This window comes from Anolis carolinensis, chromosome 3 (genome assembly GCF_035594765.1).
Source record: "Anolis carolinensis isolate JA03-04 chromosome 3, rAnoCar3.1.pri, whole genome shotgun sequence".
NCBI classification, from domain to species: Eukaryota; Metazoa; Chordata; class Lepidosauria; order Squamata; family Dactyloidae; genus Anolis; species Anolis carolinensis.
The window spans coordinates 30,814,933-30,824,806 of record NC_085843.1 but is presented as its reverse complement, the minus strand read 5'-3'; positions in this window follow the sequence as shown (position 1 = coordinate 30,824,806).

Genomic DNA, 9,874 nt, shown 5'->3' with positions numbered 1-9,874 from the left:
AATGTCAGGCGCTTTGTATGTAATATTTCACAATCCTTTGAGAAATGATGAAGTCCCTGGAGACTAAAGGTGAGCAAATGTCCACAGCTTCAAAAACAAAGATGTGTCAGGAAAGTGGAGGAGAGGGAGGAGGACCCTGGCAACTACTGGCTGGTCAGTTTGGTATCAATACCATATTCTTGAACAGATCGTTAAATATGCTGCCTGATCCTGGGATTTGCAGCCCAAACAAATAGTGTTAGCATCTCTTGGAAATCTGTCCCTGCCTACATGCATTTGTCTCCTTTAGATCTTCAGAAAGAGAAGATCCTTCCTTCCTTCCTTCCTTCCTTCCAAGCATTCATGCCAGAATATTTTTCTTGCCCAGATTAAGAGGAGGAAATGTTTGATGACAGGCTTCATTGCTTCTCCAGAGCTTGAAATGATGGCACCACAGTGAGCAATTCTTGGAATCCGTTCTGTTCTCATTCCAGTGACTTTAGAAGACAGGAAACTGAATGACTGGCCTGTGTTAACATGTGGAGCTGAATCATTTTGTAAAATTGAAGCATTCAGAAACTTCAGCGGGAGGTCTTTCTGTCTGAAAATATATCTTGGGTAGACAAGAGCACGGGAAGACTGTGGCTATCTATCATTAATTCTTACTGGAAGAGTGTTTCAACACATTCAGTTTGTGGTGTTTAATCTGAACTCACAGCTCTGTACAGACACAGGCATGGTATAGCAAGGGTATTCCCAGTATATCTTGGAAAGTTATTTTTTTAAAATGCAACCAGTTAGTTATTTTTAAAGGGATATTGTTGTAGACTAACTGAAAATAAAGAAATTTGTAGTATAAGCTTTCATATAGCAAATCTATAAGGGGAAGAAAACTGAGATTCATCTCAGATCCATTGCTGCCTGCACCTACAACATTTGTAACCAGTTGAGTATTATGATTTTTTGGCTCGAAACTCTAGAGTATCCCATGGCTTAGGGGCAGTCTGTACAGTAAGACTGGGTTCTACTGTTCAGATTGGATAGTGGAACTATCATCCCGATAGTTTTAAGACCGCGTTGTGTTTTTTCGGCTGTTGTGTATATATTATTATTGGTTTTTATTATTGTTCTTTGATGTTTCATATTTTATTTTATCATTATTTTGTATCTGATTTTGCTGTAAGCCAGCCTGAGTCCCCTTCGGGGGAGATGGAGGCAGGATATAAATAAATAAATATAAATATAAATAAATATATTATTATTATTATTATTATTATTATTATTATTATTATTATTATTATTATCCCTGACTGAACGCATCAGCGCAAGGAGAAGAGGATGGGGCATAATCATGCCACTGCCATCCCAGCTAGACACAGAGCTCTGCAAAGGTGTCCATATGACCAGCAAGCCGCAGGGGAAGATCTTCAGTCCTACGGTCCATATTGCCCCAAAACCATGGGATACTCTGGAGCTTCTCACAAGCTCTGAAGTATCCCCAATTTTGCTCAAATCTGGGCAAAGTTGGTTTAACTTCCAAATACTGCAATGCTTACATTAGTGAACATTAAGGGGACAGGCAGCAGTGGTTTTGAGTTGAGTCTGTGTTTTCTTGCCTTGTAGATTTTGCCCAAGTCTATTTCCTCAGATGCATGGAGTGAAATGCTCAGGAACAGACCTTTATAGGCAGACTGTGTGTGCGTGAAAAACCATAGAAATGCAAACCCTGGGGGCATGGTGATGAGGTGGCATGTAGAGTTTTAACTATGGTCATTGAGGGTCAAAGGCAGGAGGAAAGAAGTTGCCTCAAGCCAGTTACAATTTGTACAGTTCCCTAAAAGTAACTATAACATGCCAATATTTTATAACTAAACATTGGAATTTATTTTAATATTTTTAAAGTCATATTTTGAAAATTAAGAGTATATTTTCTCCTATCCCCTTCCCACAGCAGAACACACGTCAATACTTGAAACATACAGTATTTCTCACCCAACATTAAGCAAGGCCAAACTTCAGCAAATGTCTCTTTAAAAGGTACTATTATAAAGAGCAAATTTGATAAAGTCCCCTTGTTAACTATGTAATCTCAAAGTATCTTAATGTTGTTGCTAGTAGAAATTACTTATAAATAATTTGTTATCTCCAGTTGGAAAATTCTGATCTCTGTTTTTTAAAAAAAAGAAAAGAGGAGGATAAGGTAGGAGTTAGCATTAAGATCCCAACAGATTCCTGCTTTACAACAGATTTATAGGGCTCGCAGTCATTGTATTATTTCCTGCAGAAAGCCAAGTCACCTTTTTGCTGCTGCTTCTACAGATCCAGTTCCAATAGGTATTAATTTCCTGCCAGAAACACAGACTTTATGTACCATCTGCTCTTGTAAAGAGAGGAAATAAGAGCTATCTTTGCCCATCACACATACCTCCTTGGGCCCTTCTGGTTTCTACTAACACACCGAGATGTAGTGGACTCAGGACAGAAGGGGTCACAAACCTAGGACTTTTTTTATTAGCAGTAATGGGACACCATCTGCCATTCCTTTTCAGGTAAGCTACAGTTCCCCAATAGCTTGGAAGGGGAATTAATATTCCTAGCAACAGGTGCAAACTACTGCTACTGTAAATCAAGATGTTTGGGAAGCAGCTTGGGGTGCAGATAACATTTGCTGAGTTGCACTGAGATGTCGGCCCTATCATATCCCCCTAGGTGGGACACAGAAGTGGAATGAGCCCAGAAACTGTGCAGGAAGGTGAGCATACAACAAACAAAAACATTGGCCAAAGGATCCACCAAGGCTCAGCACTGCATCTAATGCAATTTAGGGCTCTTCCACACAGCCATATAACCCAGAATATCAAGGCAGATAATCCATACTATCTGCTTGGGACTGGATTATCTGAGTCCAGACTGCCATATAATCCAGTTCAATGTGATTGTATACAGCTGTGTGGAAGGGGCCTTGGTCACAGCACTGGCAGTTTGCTTCAAGCATAAATAATGTATTTCCTCATATGCATGGAGTGAACCTCAAACAATGAAAAAGTGTGCATGATATATATATATATATATATATATATATATATATATATATATATGTATGAGAGAGCTATATAAGATACTGGATTTTATATATATATATATATATATATATATATATATATATATATATATATATATATATATATATATATAGTGGACATTCCATAACCTATTGCAAAACATAACTTATTGCATAAGCTATTGGAACATCACTGCACCCAGTCTATCGGCACATATCCTTTTGCCAAATGTGAATCTCCATGACTATGTGGAGACCACCTTTGTAAAACCACAAGTCAAGAAAAGCATGACCTTGTTAGAAGTCAATAGCACACAGGTAACTTCAGCTGTCAAACTGAAGAACCATGTCTATAGACTGCCAAGGGTTAAGAGATTCCACTACAAAAATATATTTGGTTAGCAGAGGATGGTTGTTTCTGTGCAGTTGAAATCGTCCAAAAGATATAAACTTCCTTTAAACCTCTTAGTTAAATATGGACTCAGAGATAAATACACTCTTCTTTGAAAAATAACATATCTTGTATCAATTCACCATACAGGCACATTTCTTTAAAAAGTTCAGTTACATATGGGATATAGTTCTTCTCTCTGTCTTGAGAACACAGAGTATCAGTTTTAATCAATAGTCCATAGTTTTTAGTATAGTTGCACTGTTATGGTTGAGCCTTATGGCTCCGATACTGGGAGACGTGGTCGTAAGACTCCTCGAGAGTCAGACTCTCTTGAGGAGCGAGAAAGGAAACGGCTGCGGGACTTATTTGCAGAACCAATAGACGAAGACTCCTTTGAGGGTTTTACCGAGGGAATGGAGGAAGAGGTGGTTAGCTTAGAGGAGGATGACATGGAATGGACTCGTGTGAGGGAGGATTTGGGTGTCACCGGCAATGCTAGTGTGGGAGGCGACTGGCGGGTTGCAGGATCGGACCCGTGGACGAGTTGGAGGGATGGAACGGGATCCACAGCTGGGGATGCTGTGGGGCGTAGTCAAAGGTGTTTTAGCTCTGATGAGGATGATGATGATGAGGCACCTGGAATTAGGGTAACAGCTGACAGCGATGAGGAGTTGTAAACTGGCATAAAATGGGATTTAGAATCCAGGGCTAATTGCGTTGGGCAAGGTAATCTGGACGAACGCTTGGGCTCTTGTTGGGAATTTCCTGAAGACGGGTGTGTTTCGTTTGCTGAATACGTAAGTTACCAAGGACACTGGGCATAGACGGCGGGAGGAACTGTGTGGGCTTTTGTTGTGCAACCTGTGTTTAATCTTATTAGCTTGGACCTCCGTCGTCTTCGTGACGGACATTAATTGCCTACTCTGGATTGACGCTGGACTGACTGACTGACTACGACCTCGGACTACCCCTTCTGTGGCTTTCGGTGGAATTGGTGAACCAAAGACATCTGTACCTGGTTTTCGACCTCGGACCGGACTGGGACCCTGCTGACCGTTGCTACCCTGATTGAAGTGCTTGGATCCGGATTCCGTTTGTTGCACGGAGGAGTAACAACCTTAGTTACTCATTTGCAGCTTTCGAGTAGCAGAGAGGAATCTGCTGCCAGCTATTTATGTTTCTTTGAATCCTTGTTTATCAACTTTTGTTTGTTTAAATTGCCGGGCTGAAGTAAGCATTTTCTGTTTAACCCGGATTAAACTCCTGTTTAATCCGGTTTATCTTTTGAACCACTTTTAGTATCAGCGGAGTCTTTTTTGTGTATCTTTTACACTGAAGGCAAGTGTTTGCCTAGTCCTTTGTTTCATACGGGCACTTTTTAGTTCTGTAACTTTAATAAACTATGTTGAACTTTATCTGGTGGCATTCTGTCTATGACAGATTGCCCAACGCCCATAAAAAAGTTTTCTAGTTAGGTAATTACGTTAAGAATACGATGGAGGAGCTTAAGGCTCGTTTTGACCAGCTGCAGGCTGCCTTTTACGCTGCACAAGCAGCACAGCCAGCTAAAGGACATGTAATGACTCCCGAACGCTTTGATGGGTCTCGAAACAAATTGCCCACTTTTTTGGCACAAATTGAACTTTATTTTTCCCAGATTAGCGCACAAGCCTTTCCTACGGACACCAGTAAGGTGGCGTTTATTTTGAGTTTATTGACCGGTCCTGCGGGACAATGGGCCACTAATTTAATTTTGGGAAATGACCCAGTCAAGGACAATTTAAATGATTTCAAGAAGTTACTATCTGACACTTTTGGGGACCCCCTCCGTATGGAGAATGCTAGCTGGGCTCTTTATCGGTTAAAACAGGGAAAGGGGTCTGTTTTGGACTATTTAAATAAGTTTAATTCTTATCGTCATCAACTTGATTGGGGAGAGAACGCGTTTATGCTCTTGTTTATTGCTGGCTTGAATGATTATCTCCAGGATGAATTGGCGCGTTTAGAGCCGGCAGAAAATTGGGACGCTTTGGTGACTAAAGTTTTGCGTTTAGACGCCCAGTTCGAATCTCGCAAACAGTCTAGAGCAATGTATGCACCAGCTGTATCTGCACCTAGGGCACCTGTAGCAAAAGGGGAGGAACCTATGGAACTCGGGGTGTTTAGAAAATTGTCAACGGCAGAAAAGGACCGTAGAAGACAATTGGGACTGTGTTTGTATTGCGGGAATGCTGGGCATTTTGCTAGAAATTGTAATGTTAAGCCTTCTCAGCTTTCGGGAAAAGGTCAGCCCTAGTGCGATGTGAGTCCAACTCACTAGGGCTTCTAAAGCAGTCACTTGAGGGGAAGAAACATGTCTTTGTACCCATTTCTTTATCTGTTGGGGGAAAAGAACTTGCTTCTACTCTGGCACTGCTGGACTCAGGGGCTACGGTCTCGTATGTGGATGTTGGGTTTGCAAGGAAGCATGGGCTTCCTACAGTACGTAAAGCATGCGATATATGGGTGGAAGGAGCGGACGGGAAACTACTGGAGTCTGGGGTGGTTAATCGTGAGACCTCAGAAATAACGTGGGAGGTACAAGGAGTAACTGGAAAGTTTGTTTGGGACATTACATGCTTATCAAGATATAATGTAATCCTGGGAATGGATTGGTTAACTTTGGTGAATCCTCAAGTGGATTGGGTGAAACGTACTATAGCTTTTAACAGGCAGGAATGTTTTGCTCTTAGTCCTTCTCAGCTTGACATGGAGGGAGTGCCTGCTGAATATAGGGAATTTCAAGATGTGTTTTGTAAGAAGGAAGCAGACAAGTTGCCGCCTCATAGACCATACGATTGTGCGATTAGATTAGTAGAGGGCGCTAAGTTACCAGCAGGAAGGTTGTACGCTTTAACGGTACCAGAAAGACAAGCCTTGAGGGAATTTCTTGACGAGAACCTAGCTAAGGGATTTATCCACCCATCTAGCTCTCCAACTGCTGCACCTGTGTTCTTTGTAGCTAAAAAGACGGGGGAGCTTAGACTAGTATGTGATTATCGGGTACTTAATAAAAACACCATTCATGATAGATATCCGCTACCTTTGATTTCGGAATTACTATCGAGAGTGCAAGGGGCTAAGATCTTTACCAAGCTTGACCTGCGGGGGGCGTATAACTTGATTAGGATACGGGAAGGTGACGAATGGAAGACGGCATTTAACACGTGTTTCGGATGTCACGAGTTCCGAGTAATGCCTTTCGGATTATGCAATGCACCTGCTGTCTTTCAAAGATTCATAAATGATGTATTTAGAGATTTAATTGATCAATTTGTAGTGGTTTATTTGGATGATATATTGATTTTTTCTAAGGATGAAAAGGAACACCAGCAGCATGTAAAACAGGTACTACACCGTCTACGGGGTAATGGGCTTTTTGCTAAGGCTTCCAAATGTGTGTTTCACGTGTCTGAAGTTGAGTTCCTGGGACATGTAGTTTCGGGAAAAGAACTAAAAATGGACCCGCACAAAGTTGACGCAGTCAACTCGTGGCAAGAACTCAAGTCCAAAAAAGATGTACAGCGATTTTTGGGATTTGCCAATTACTACCGAGAGTTTATCCCAAACTTTGCCAAACTCACTGTACCTTTAACGCAACTCTTGCGTAAAAAAACAACCGTTTGTGTGGGGAAGGGAGGCTCACGATGCGTTTCAACAGTTGAAGTCTAGTTTTCAGGCTGATAACATACTAATCCATCCAGATATTGATAGACCATTCATAGTAGAAGCAGACGCTTCTAGTTATGCGCTGGGGGCTGTATTATCGCAAAGAGATTCATCAGGGATTCTACGTCCCTGTGGATTTTACTCCAGACAACTAACACCTTTTGAGCAAAATTACACCATCTGGGAAAAAGAATTGCTGGCTATCAAGGTGGCTTTTGAGGTGTGGCGGCACTGGTTAGAGGGCGCACGTCATCAAATTGTAGTCAGATCTGACCACAAGAATTTAGAACATTTACAAACTGCCAAGAAATTGAATCAACGTCAGATTCGATGGGCTTTGTTTTTCTCTAGGTTCAATTTTAAGGTTCAGTTTGTGGAAGGGAAGGTAAACTTGCGGGCAGATGCATTATCTCGTAAGCCTGAGTTCAAAACTTGCGAGCAGTCAGTGTGTCAGACTATTTTGCCTACTGCCTCTTTATGTGTGGTGGACAATGAGGCTGGGTTACATGCTCAAATCCTAGAGGCTCAGAAGAATGATAACTGGACTCAAGAACAACTCATGCTACTTTCGGTAGGGAATCGTACTATGCTGCCTCATTTACAAGACCAGGAGGGGGTATTAGTACGTAATGGTCAGGTTTATGTACCGGCAGGTGCACTCAGGTTGGAAGTTATTAGGGCACATCATGACGAACCAATGGCTGGGCATTTTGGCAGGTTCAAGACCGTACAACTCATTACCAGAAACTATTGGTGGCCAAAGATGCGACAGGACATTCTCCGCTTTTGTGATAGCTGCGCAGTTTGTCAGCAGAGTAAGACGCCTGTCGGGCGCCCTAGGGGTTTATTATCTTCCTTGCCTGTTCCTGAGAGACCATGGCAGATTATTTCCATGGATTTTATTTCTGACTTGCCTAGGTCTGGGGGTTATACATGTATTTGGGTGGTGGTGGATCTATTTTCAAAAATGGCTCATTTTATACCGTGTTCAACAATTCCAGCAGCTCCTACATTGGCTTTACTATTTACCAAACATATTTTCCGTTTGCATGGAGCTCCTGAGGTTATTATTTCTGACAGAGCTCCTCAGTTTGTGTCTCGTTTTTGGAGACACTTCCATGAGTGTTTGGGAACCAAATTGAATGTGTCTTCTGCTTTTCATCCACAAACGGATGGTCAGTCTGAGAGAGTGAATGGGTTGTTGGAGCAGTATTTACGTTGTTTCTGTCTGGAGCAACCAAGTGCTTGGGTTAAGTGGTTGTCGGTGGCTGAGTTCGCCTATAATAACGCTGTACATACGTCTAGTCAACACACCCCATTTGAATTAACTTATGGCTTTCATCCGCGGGGAGGGGTGGCGCCGTCAACCAATGTGGTTTCCTCTGATCCGGTGTACCGTTCCTCTGAAATGGCTGCCTTACATGACGTTGCTCGCCGGCTGTTGTTAGAAGCTAAGGCAGTGCAGAAGACTCAAGCCGACCGCCATAGACAAGCCGGGGAGGAGTTGGAGGAAGGGGATCTGGTTTGGTTATCATCTAAATATATTAAGCAGGCTGGAGGAAAGTTTGCGCCATGGTATTTGGGACCTTTTCCTATTACTAAAAAGATTTCTTCTGTGGCATTTAGATTGCGTTTGCCTTCTTCTTTTAAGATCCACCCTGTCTTTCACCGTTCTTTGTTGAAGTTAGATACTTCTGGGCGCCGTAACACTGTAGCTGAAGACATCACTGCTGTATCTCCACCTTTGGAGGAGGAGGCCTTTGTGAGAGGGGATAGTGTTATGGTTGAGCCTTATGGCTCCGATACTGGGAGACGTGGTCGTAAGACTCCTCGAGAGTCAGACTCTCTTGAGGAGCGAGAAAGGAAACGGCTGCGGGACTTATTTGCAGAACCAACAGACGAAGACTCCTTTGAGGGTTTTACCGAGGGAATGGAGGAAGAGGTGGTTAGCTCAGAGGAGGATGACATGGAATGGACTCGTGTGAGGGAGGATTTGGGTGTCACCGGCAATGCTAGTGTGGGAGGCGACTGGCGGGTTGCAGGATCGGACCCGTGAACGAGTTGGAGGGATGGAACGAGATCCACAGCTGGGGATGCTGTGGGGCGTAGTCAAAGGTGTTTTAGCTCTGATGAGGATGATGATGATGAGGCACCTGGAATTAGGGTAACAGCTGACAGCGATGAGGAGTTGTAAACTGGCATAAAATGGGATTTAGAATCCAGGGCTAATTGCGTTGGGCAAGGTAATCTGGACGAATGCTTGGGCTCTTGTTGGGAATTTCCTGAAGACGGGTGTGTTTCGTTTGCTGAATACGTAAGTTACCAAGGACACTGGGCATAGACGGCGGGAGGAACTGTGTGGGCTTTTGTTGTGCAACCTGTGTTTAATCTTATTAGCTTGGACCTCCGTCGTCTTCTTGATGGACATTAATTGCCTATTCTGGATTGACGCTGGACTGACTGACTGACTACGACCTCGGACTACCCCTTCTGTGGCTTTCGGTGGAATTGGTGAACCAAAGACATCTGTACCTGGTTTTCGACCTCGGACCGGACTGGGACCCTGCTGACCGTTGCTACCCTGATTGAAGTGCTTGGATCCGGATTCCGTTTGTTGCACGGAGGAGTAACAACCTTAGTTACTCATTTGCAGCTTTCGAGTAGCAGAGAGGAATCTGCTGCCAGCTATTTATGTTTCTTTGAATCCTTGTTTATCAACTTTTGTTTGTTTA